General features: G+C 31.6%; 1 long non-coding RNA gene across 1 annotated transcript; it reads right to left on the reverse strand.

Moving 5' to 3' along the window:
- Positions 1–1,957: 1,957 nt before the first annotated feature.
- Positions 1,958–2,733, reverse strand: LOC139515633 (uncharacterized). Its single transcript, XR_011662816.1, has 2 exons — positions 2,434–2,733; positions 1,958–2,177 (listed from the first exon to the last, which is right to left on the reverse strand). It is a non-coding gene; the product is annotated as an uncharacterized lncRNA (long non-coding RNA).
- Between the last annotated feature and the right edge of the window lie 7,957 nt (positions 2,734–10,690).

A 10,690-nucleotide genomic window follows, 5' to 3' on the forward strand; every position in this document is an offset into this window, starting at 1 on the left:
AAAATGTGTTACTTGATTGCATATGACGCACAGACATCAACGAAAAAATAGACATGCCTATATTCCTAAAATAATCGATTGTAATGCGTATAAAATTGAGAATGGAAATGGGGAATGTGTCATAGAGACAACAACCCGACCAAATAAAAAAAACAACAGCAGAGGGTCACCAACAGGTCTTCAATGTAGCGAGAAATTCCCGCATCCACAATTATAAACGTGATAATAAGTACAACACATAGAACTATACCAGTGTAGACAGACTTTAGTCTGTTTACATCTTGTTATGTACTATTATACAATTTATTTATGTTTTTCTCTTTGCTAAGTGATCTATTGTTTGCTTATAATGTATTCCTGTCACGTAGTGTTTTCATTTTAGTGGTATTTTGAACATTGCCATATAAGCGGGAGGCTTGGCTAGCCATAAAACCAGGTTCAACCCATCATTTTTCCTTAACATGTCTTGTACCAAGTCAGGAATAGGGCAGTTGTTATCAAACAGTCTGTGTCTATGTATGTTGGCGTTTGCTTTTGTTGTAGTTCAGTGTGTCTGTTATTCCGTTGTTTTTCTCTTTTAGATGATGTGTTTTTCTCAGTTTTAGTTTGTTACCCGGATTTGTTTTCGCTTAATCGAATTATAGCTCTTGAACAGCGGCATACTACTGTTGCCTTCACTTAGTGACTTCTACCCGTTCAATATTTATGAAGTCGTTTCATTGAGGCCAAAATCAGTGACGATGATGTTAAGGTTCATGACAGTCAAATATATTCAAGTGATGTTTGGACAATATTTCAGTCAAAACTGTGCAGCTTCTTAATTATTCATTGTTCAACTCATTATCTATATTTTGTACAACAGTTTCTTTTGATTTTTCTTATTCAATAATTTTTGGAAAGATTGTGACCACATACCACAAGATATGGAGGTTGAGGTACATATACGTTATTGTATTATTTCTTTAAATGTTGTGTGTTCGACAGAATTGTTTAATTTCTTATCGTTTCTTTATTATTTTGTAGTAGAAGAAAAATTGTATTCAACATAAATGTTTCATTTTTTGTGGTTGACTATTAGTCCGAATAAGTGCTGTTTTGCCAAAGTTCTCAAACCGTTACTTATGACAATGTATGATTACCTATAAAAGACCGATCATAAATCATATTAATCCAATCATTGGGCGCGTGTCTCTGTTTAATGCAAAGTAAACAAATTACGGAGGTGTTAATCCTTTAATTAGTTTATGTGATTGCCAATTATCAAACAATGTTACAAATACTAATGTGAATTTATATATTTTGACAATATTTTTTATAATATAATATTATATTTGACGTTTTTTCTTTACTTTTTCTTTTGTGCAAAATTACACAATTATATTTTGTTTCACGACTTTTATACATATGTTTTTCGTTTAGGCTCCAGAAGTATTAGAAGCATCCCCATCACCAGCACCACCATCACCCCCACCATCACCAAAACCAGCATTTTGGTATGTTTTAGTGCTTTTGTTTCAGTTGTGACTTTTATAACTGCATGTTTATGTTGTGACTTTTATAACTGCATGTTTATGTATTTTAGTGCTTTATGATATAGGTTATATGTGTGAGTGTGAATATAAATGTTTGAATATTGGGAGACATGTGTATGCAGTGGAATAAATGAATGAGTGACAAGAGCATATGAGATAAAAACGTATGAGATTGTTAATTTAAAAAATGTATATAAGATGAATGTCCTACATGTATGAACGAAATGTATATATGAATGGTTTGTGTATGTTGTATGTATGAAGAAGGTTTATATGTTTGGTGTATATTTGTTTATCTGTATGACTGAATGAATAAATAAAATATATTAAAAAAAATATCATCTTTTTGTTTCTTATACTAGAGTATATTGGTATGATTGCCCATAATACAATTATCCATCAACAAATGCACAAAAATGAGAACATTTAAATTGTCAACAAATAGTATTCAACACAATTCAACACAATGAACAAAGCAAAAAGAACATTCAGTATGATAAAAATGAAACTGGCCAGCTTTTATCATGTAATTAGCCAATCGGGTGCACATTCCTGTCAGATTTTACGGGCAATTTGTTATGTATTGGAAAATTCTGCAGTAGTCTCTGTCTTGGAAAGATGTTCAGCAAATGGAATGACTCTAAACTATAAGAAAGAAAAAAAATCAGAATTATTAAACAATGTGTCTGATGATCATGACAAATATAACTCGAACTTGATGAATTGCCTTCCTTAGAGTTAACCTTTACACTTGTATTTATATATCGTCATTGACAGCGACAGTCAACATTCCTAGTTTAAAATTCATATAATATATGATGTCTTTATATCACATTACAATAAAAATGATTCTTCAGAAAATGTTTACAACTGATAATGAAGAAATAAACAATATACTTACATAATATGGCCGCAACAAGTTGTAAACACGAGCGATGATGATAAAGCAAAGATAACTCTTACAAGAATAAATAAAATCTTCTGTACAGAAAAAAAGTACTACACAATCATATTTATGTTATTATTATGAACAAATACTTATTTTTTGTATTATATTTTATGTAATAAACTCAATAAAAAAAAATTAAAAGTGTGGACGATACGTCTCACAATGTGTGGCCGATATGTCCCATGGACGATATGACGGTATGGCCGACACATCCTAGGGCCGTCATGGAAGTATGGCCGTCGCGTCTCGAAAGCACCAGGACTGCTCTTCGTTGATTTAAAAAAAAATAATAATATCTTTGTTTCGTAGTAAAAACATCGAAAATAAAGTAATTTGAAAATTAATACTTCCGTTTTATGAACAGGATTAAATACAAATATTTGAAAATAAGTACGCACAGAACGTAACACAAATTTATCTGTGATCTGACAATCTATCTATTATAAAAACGATCTCGGTTACAATGATAACAGGCACTGAAGGTGTCATACCACCAATTAAAAGTCCCTATCTGTTCAACCAAATTTTGCAATTTTCACAGCTTTCTAAATATTTTACCTTAAGTTTAACTTCATAGAAACTAGGTATATCCTGAATCGTACAGGTGTCACCTTTCTGCATGCCAATTTTCAACATACATTCAAAATCATATAAGAAAGCAGAGAGCTTCCGAAAGGAGGTACCCCTAAAAATAACCCCTGGTTTTCTGGAAATCTTAAATTAGTATACTATGGAGCGCATTAATCCTCAATTTTTAATGCAAACTCATAGACAGGTAAATTTTGGCTCAAAATGGTCTTAATATATTTCTCTTTCAACAAAAGTTTCATTTCTGCAAATTTGTTCGTTAGTTAAGGTGAACAATGACATCAAATGCACTATTTTTTGTCCGAGTAGGCCTACTTTCACATACGTTCTAAATTTGAGGGAGTAATTGGTGGTATGACACCTAAAGAGACATTTTTTTCCCTTTAAAATTGATTAAACTCTGTTTTTATCTTTATATAGGAGTTATGAGAAAAATTCCAAGATTTTTTTTAATTTCGATGAGCGGTTTTTGAAATTTTTGAAAAATAGTCATAGTATCCTCCCTTAGCCACAACAGTAAATTTTCATCTAATTCTTGGCTTGTGTAGTGCTAAGGAAAACCCTTTTTTGAAGTAATGAAACACTTTAAATCTAAAATGTCTTCACACAAAGTCTCTTAGTATTTGTTGGAGTACTTAAATCTCTAATTACATAAGCCAAAAAAAATATCAATTAAATTTTATTTCAATTTAAATTTGAATTTTTGGAAAAAAAATTTGAAATTTGTCTTTTTTTAAAGAAATAAATAGGTTTTCAGACTTTAAACTTTGGTAAAAGGCAACAAAAAACAAAATTCAACATCTTAGCAGTAATTTTATTCAAACATATTGTAAAAATCTGATTAATCTATGTCCCCAGGTCACATTTTTATCAGCAGGTATAATATCTTTGGATTTACAACTTTCACAGGGGGTGTCAAAAATAGCTATAAATAGTAAAATGTATCCAATTTCCTGTTTCCAAATGCATATCAAATTATAATCATGTATTTTTATAGCTTTCATAGCTAAAAATATAAGCTTTAAGTGTAGTTTAGGCAAATCTATTGCAAGAAAATGGCTCGAAAGAGGAAGGCTCTATCTAAAAAATTTGGCTTTCAGAAAGGACACATCCCACCTGCCAAGGGTAAGAAATTAAAGTTTGAACCTAAAATTGAACCTGAACCTTTTATTCGGCTCCCATATACTGTTTTTCAGTCTAGAGTTTCACATAAAAGTTCTAAAGTCTTTGAAGTTCCTGATGTTGAACAATCTGCCTGTCCTCCTATGCTGCTGCGGCCGCGTCCCAAATTTCCTGAACAGATTGATGAATATTTGGATCCAACAGTCCCTGATCCTGATAATCATACATATAAACACTATGTTCCATCTCTAGTGAGTGTTATGTGGAATTCTGCAATTAAAAAACATGCATTTGAGTATAATGGTTGTGATGGTGACCTAGATTTTGACTCCTATGCAGCCCAAAAATGGGGATTTGCATGGAAAGAGAGATTAAATTTGAGGGAGTAATTGGTGGTATGACACCTGAATATACATATATTCCGAGATCAAATTCAATCATATTATGTATATTTTTGAAAAGAAGTATATTTGATGTTAGGTGTATACGTCCTTGTTAGTTATACCTTTAACTATGCAGGGTGCCAGCATGTCCTCTTTTTACTCAAAAATACTGATACGTAACAAAATTTCAGTAGTTTTGATGCCTCCAGTTGACTTGTACAACAAAATTATTTGACCGCATCCACCAAAACTGACCATATTTGCACTTTAATTTGATTTACCGTGGGAAGATATCAAACCATTAAAAATCACGTAGCTACAATTACCAACACGACATTAAAAGCCCTAATTATGAGTACATTTCGTTTGTAATTCCGAATGAATAGCATTTTTTTTCATAAATAAGGATAGATCTATAAAAGTATTACATTTAAAATCAATGTTGACAATTCAAATTAAGAACAAATTATAGATTTAGAGGTTCAAACACTCTAATGCAGGTTTATCTTAGACGATATTGTTACTCCTTTGGTATTCCTTTTGTTCTAACACATCCCAACGCATCGGTGTACTATTTATACATCTCTGGATTGTGAATACATTTATCTGAGCGTTCTTGATGACTTCAAATTGAGAAAAGAGTGTGGGACGCGCAAAATGTGTTAAGTGTGATTTTCTTTCGAATGTTACAACTGTTTCGAATTTTAAGGTAATAGAATGGAGTAATACTTCAATTCATCAATTTACACGAACCTATAAAACAAAAAAACAAAGTTAAAACAATAATGCTAGCTGCCCTTCAGCTGGGGAATGGGGATCTATGAAAGGTAACTGGCCAGAATTGGAAGAAGCAGTTGGAAGTATTGATAGCACCTCCCATAGAATAAATCATTCAACCGAAACTAGGCATCCATAATTGTTTTATAGTGGATATCCTTAGTTTAAACATATTTACTTATAGTAAATTGGAAAACAAGTGTGTGACCGTTTTGCTGAATATGAATTCGCATTACTATAAGACGTGTTTCTGTACGTGTTTATCCCAAATTCATGTATTTAGTTTACATGTTTAATGTTATATTTGTAATTCCCATCAGATTTTGTCAAATGCGTTGACGTCTTCTCATTATATATTTAGGTATGACGTATAGAAAAATTAATCACCTCCTCTTTATTAATTATATTAAATTTTGTACGATTATTCACGTTTGAAGTTGGATTCATAACAAACTGGACATATATATATATTACAGTTAATTGCTATAAATAAGTATTGCAATATGCATTTTGTTTAAATAAATTATCAGTATTTAGTTCTAAATCAATCCTAATTCTATCTCATTTTTGAATGAAAGTTTTTCATATGTGACGTCATGCTGTTTCTAAATTTCATAAATTCAAATGTGGCATAACGTTTCTGCCTTTTCGCCATCGTATGTGACGTCACAATTTTTTAATTACGTTCACGCCTGGACTGATTCGGATGTGTGTCTATTTTGTGATAAACTTGTGTTTAGTTTTCTGTAATTAGTTAATATTTCAGTTTCATTATGTATATCTCTTTCATATTCATTTGTTAAAATTTACTGTTTGCAATAGCATTAAGTATTCTATATAATAAGGATGTTCTTATCCCGTGCATAAAAACAATGCCGTATTTGTCAAAACCTTTTCAACTTTTGATCTTCAGTGTTGTACAACTTTGTACCTTTTTCACGTTCGATCTTTTATATCTAGGCGTTATGTATTCAGGTTTAGTTTTCTGTAATTAGTTAATACTTTAGTTTCTTTGCATGTGTATATCTCTTTCATATTCATTTGATAAAATTTACTGTTTGCAATAGCATGAATTGTTCTATATAAGAATGTTCTTATCCCGGGCATAAAAGCAATGCCGTATTTGGCGAAACCTTTTCAACTTTGGATCTTCAGTGCTGTACAACTTTGTACTTTTTTCACTTTCGATCTTTTATATCTGGGCGTCACTGGTGAGTCTTGTGTGGACAAGGCGCGTTTTTGGCGTATTGAATTTTAAACCTGATGCTTTTTGATATATATATTAATCATGTTTTTCTGTGTCTAATATGTTCTCCTATTTATTTGTATTGTAGTCCTGTAATATTATGTTGTCATTTCAATGTTATATTTAACTTTGCCATTAAAGTGCGAGGTTTGGCATGCCTTAAAACCAGGTTCAACCCACCACTTTTATTCCCCTTTAAAAGTGTCCTGTACCAAGTCAGGAAGATGGTCATTGTTATAATATTGTTCGTTTCTCTTTGTGTTGTATTTTAACGTTGAGTCGTTTGTGTTTTCTCTTATTTTTGAGATATTGAGATAAGACGTGGCACGGTACTTGTCTATCCCAAATTCATGTATTTGGTTTTCATGTTACATTTGTTATTCTCGTGGTGTTTTGTCTGATGATTGGTCTGTTTCTGTGTGTGTTGCGTTTCGGTGTTGTGTCGTTGTTCTCCTCTTATATTTAATGCGTTTCGCTCGGTTTTGGTTTGTTACCCCGATTTTGTTTTTTGTCCATGGATTTATGAGTTTTGAACAGCGGTATACTACTGTTGCCTTTATTTGCAACTTATATTAATTCTTGTCAACTTTGCGGGTGCGAGTGCTGCCTTGTAGTGGCATTAGCCTGCTCTTTTTCGAAATCTACAAGGGTGTCTGTTACATGCAAAATATCCTTATAATAATGCACTGTATCTATACGGAAGTCATAATAAACACAGGAAAGAAAATAAGATACATCAAATCTGGTTTCCTATGTATTTACAATGACATGATGACTTACAGATTGATGAATGCGATCGGTCCAAACAAGATTTTACCGTTTCCTCTTGATTATTACTTATTTGGCGATACCATATATCCATCTGCACATCTTATTGCAAAAACATATACTGTTTGGGGCAGCTAACGCAGTCAAAATATAATAATCCAGGATCAACGCAAAATTGCCAATAAAAGATATGTGCAAGAAGACTTTATGCAGAACATTCCATAAGACAAATGAAAATTCATAAAATGGTAGATATAAGAAGATATGGTTTGAGTGCCAATGAGACAACAATCCTTCCAAGTCACAATTTTCAAAAGTAAAACATTATAGGTCAACGTATGGTCATCAATACGGAGACTTTTCTTACTATTTCTAGACATAGTCGGAACGATAATGCACCTATTGTAGAACTATGTGTAGCTCTTTGCTTACGAAGAAACCGGCTTCATGATTAACGTACATCTTAAATAAACTCATCATAGGTACCAGGATTAAAATTGTTTTTACGCCAAACGCACTTTTCTTCTACAAAAGAGTCACCAGTGACGCTCGAATCTAAAAACGTTTAAAAGGCAAAACAAAGTACGAAGTTGAAGAGCATTGAGGACCAAGTCATCAATAGATTGTATCAATATCTAAACGTGTATACTACTTGCAATAGTGAATTTTTTAACAGTGATTGATTTAACTTTGCTTTATTGATAGATTCATGCGAATTGATGAATTGAAGAAATACTATATCTGGTGTATTCAATTTTTCAAACAATATAATAGAGTAAAAGGGTTGAGTTAATTAACATTATAACCAATTTCCTCACTACTATTTGCTTTCGGTATCGGTTTTGGTATCAGCTTATGGTGAGTATATCAGGTTCCTATAAAACAACATCGTTTTGACCATTCTCACTTCTTGTCAGCATTTACTGGTAGTATGCTTTTATAGATTTGTGTGTATAATTGCCTAGATGACAATGCTTATTTCAATATCTCAGATACAGGTATAAAAACATAGGCTCATTTACGACTAAGTAATATTTATGTATAAATAAGGATACGTGGTTTGATTGTCAAACAGACGTCTTCCTTTCAATGCTCTTCAACTTCGTACTTTATTTCGCGGTTAACATATTTGTTTAGTTCGAGCGTCACTGATCAGTCATCTGTAGACGAAACGCGCATCTGGTGCAAATACAAAATTGCAATCTTTGTATCTATGATTATAAAATTGAGAAAGAAAATGAGTTCATTTCTAACTGAGATATTTTTTTTAAGCTTATACTCATTTCATTTGTAAATAAAGATAAGTGATGGCTTACCAGTGAGACTGTTTTCTTACTGAAAAAATATTAAGAAAATACTCCAGATCATTAAGAATCAATATAATATTATCGCGTAATTTTCAATAAATACATTTTTTCAACTAAATAAATTTGTTTTCAGCGCTGAACATTGATATTGTGAAGAATTGTTAAAGGGTTAAATATTTTGTTTGTATATTCTAACCAAAGGATGTCTTTTAATAACATGAAAGGATTGTATTCAAAAACAATATTTAGTTATACAATCCCTTAGTATTCTGTTGTTGATTAAGAATGTCCTTTATTAAAAAATTAGAGATGTCAAAGATCTGAAATTTAATACTCGGATTCTCGGTCATGGTAATCGCAAGTACTAGAGTACTCGGATGAATCTCAAACGTTTATTGAAAAGTTTAGACTTTAGGTGGGATGCGGTTTTGTTTTGCTATAATATACCTTCAGAAACATTTTAACGAAATACAAACGTACTACACAAATAATTTGATCCTCTGTTATGGGTATCGGTCCTTCTTTTTGTTTCAATTAAACAATGAATTGCCCGAATACCGTTTCTATAAATAACCTATCATAATAGCAAGAATTGTTTGTGTACGTGTTCATGAACCAAATTAGAAACATGCCAATAAAACCATAAATATTTGCATATAAAAGTAGACAATATGTATCATCTGTTCCTGTTGAGTTTGTATTTTCTATATAACGACTTGTCCATTAATTTGTCAACAACAATATTTGACTTCAAATTACTTGTGCGTGTGTGAGCCAAAGTTTGACCCTGTTGAAAAAGTCCCAGTGGAACTAATATCACAGGAGATAAGTTCTGTGAGAACTATTTTCACAGATGATTTCCATATATTTTGCTCCATCTCTATAATATAGGGTTATTGCATGAATATTGGGGAATATTGTCCAGAGTAGAATTTTATATTGCACGAGCTTGCGAGTGCAATATATGTTCTACGAGGTACAATATTCCCCAATATTCATGCAATAACCCTTTTATTATAAAGCAATATAATATTTGAAAGTAAAAATTGGTATAAACTAAGATTTTGTCGTTGATGACATCATGAATTTTGAAGATTTATTGCACTCGTGCAATATTACAATTTATTGCACGCTAAATTTTGGTTACTTTCTGTGGGAAATATTATATTGCTATGGAATACAATAAGTTCTACACTTTACCTGGTGATATAAGTACCAACTTGGTGAAATTGTTCTTTATCTGGTTAAATAAGTTCTAGGTTTAAGATATTTTTTCCTTACCTCGTGAAATAAGTTCTGGGTTTGTGAGATTTGTTCCTCACCTGGTGAAATAAGTTCCTTGTCTGTGAAATATGTTCCTCTTGTTAAACACGTTTTCTTATATACTGAGCATTTGTCATCAGTGAGTTTAAAACTATCATTCAAGTGCATTATAAAAAAAAGTATTATATCAATGATATATATAATTATTAATCACTATAAAGGATCCAATTCGGATCCTGTGAAGTATAGAAAATGTTTAATAATATACTCCTTAAAAAATATCAAAACGACACTTTTGAGCAAGTAAAGAGTAGAATAAGAAAAATCATTCAGAAAAAAGTACAGTTAAAGATATACTTATTTGAAAAGGACCAAGTGACTGATCTATTATATCAAAAGCAAGTAGAAACAAAAAAGACTATCTTTTAAAACTTTGCCTTGACTTAAGTACATGTATGACTATAACACGGGGCCATGACAATTAACAGGAACCAAGGAGGAATACAACATCAAACATAAATACAAATTATGATACATTACCATGGCTTTCATTTCTTATCTTCATCCTATAGTGACGGTCATACATTCAATTGCAAATCTAGCTTGCATTATAAATTAGGTGTAATAAGAAAATGCTTCGCTGAGCAATTTGTTGCAAAGGTACTTCTGTGAAATTAAAATAGGTTTGAGAGGAACTTATTCATTGATTTCTATGAAATATGTACATGTTTGTTTAAAACTACTATCACAGAGGG

Source organism: Mytilus edulis, chromosome 3 (assembly GCF_963676685.1).
Source record: "Mytilus edulis chromosome 3, xbMytEdul2.2, whole genome shotgun sequence".
In the NCBI taxonomy this organism is placed as follows: domain Eukaryota; kingdom Metazoa; phylum Mollusca; class Bivalvia; order Mytilida; family Mytilidae; genus Mytilus; species Mytilus edulis.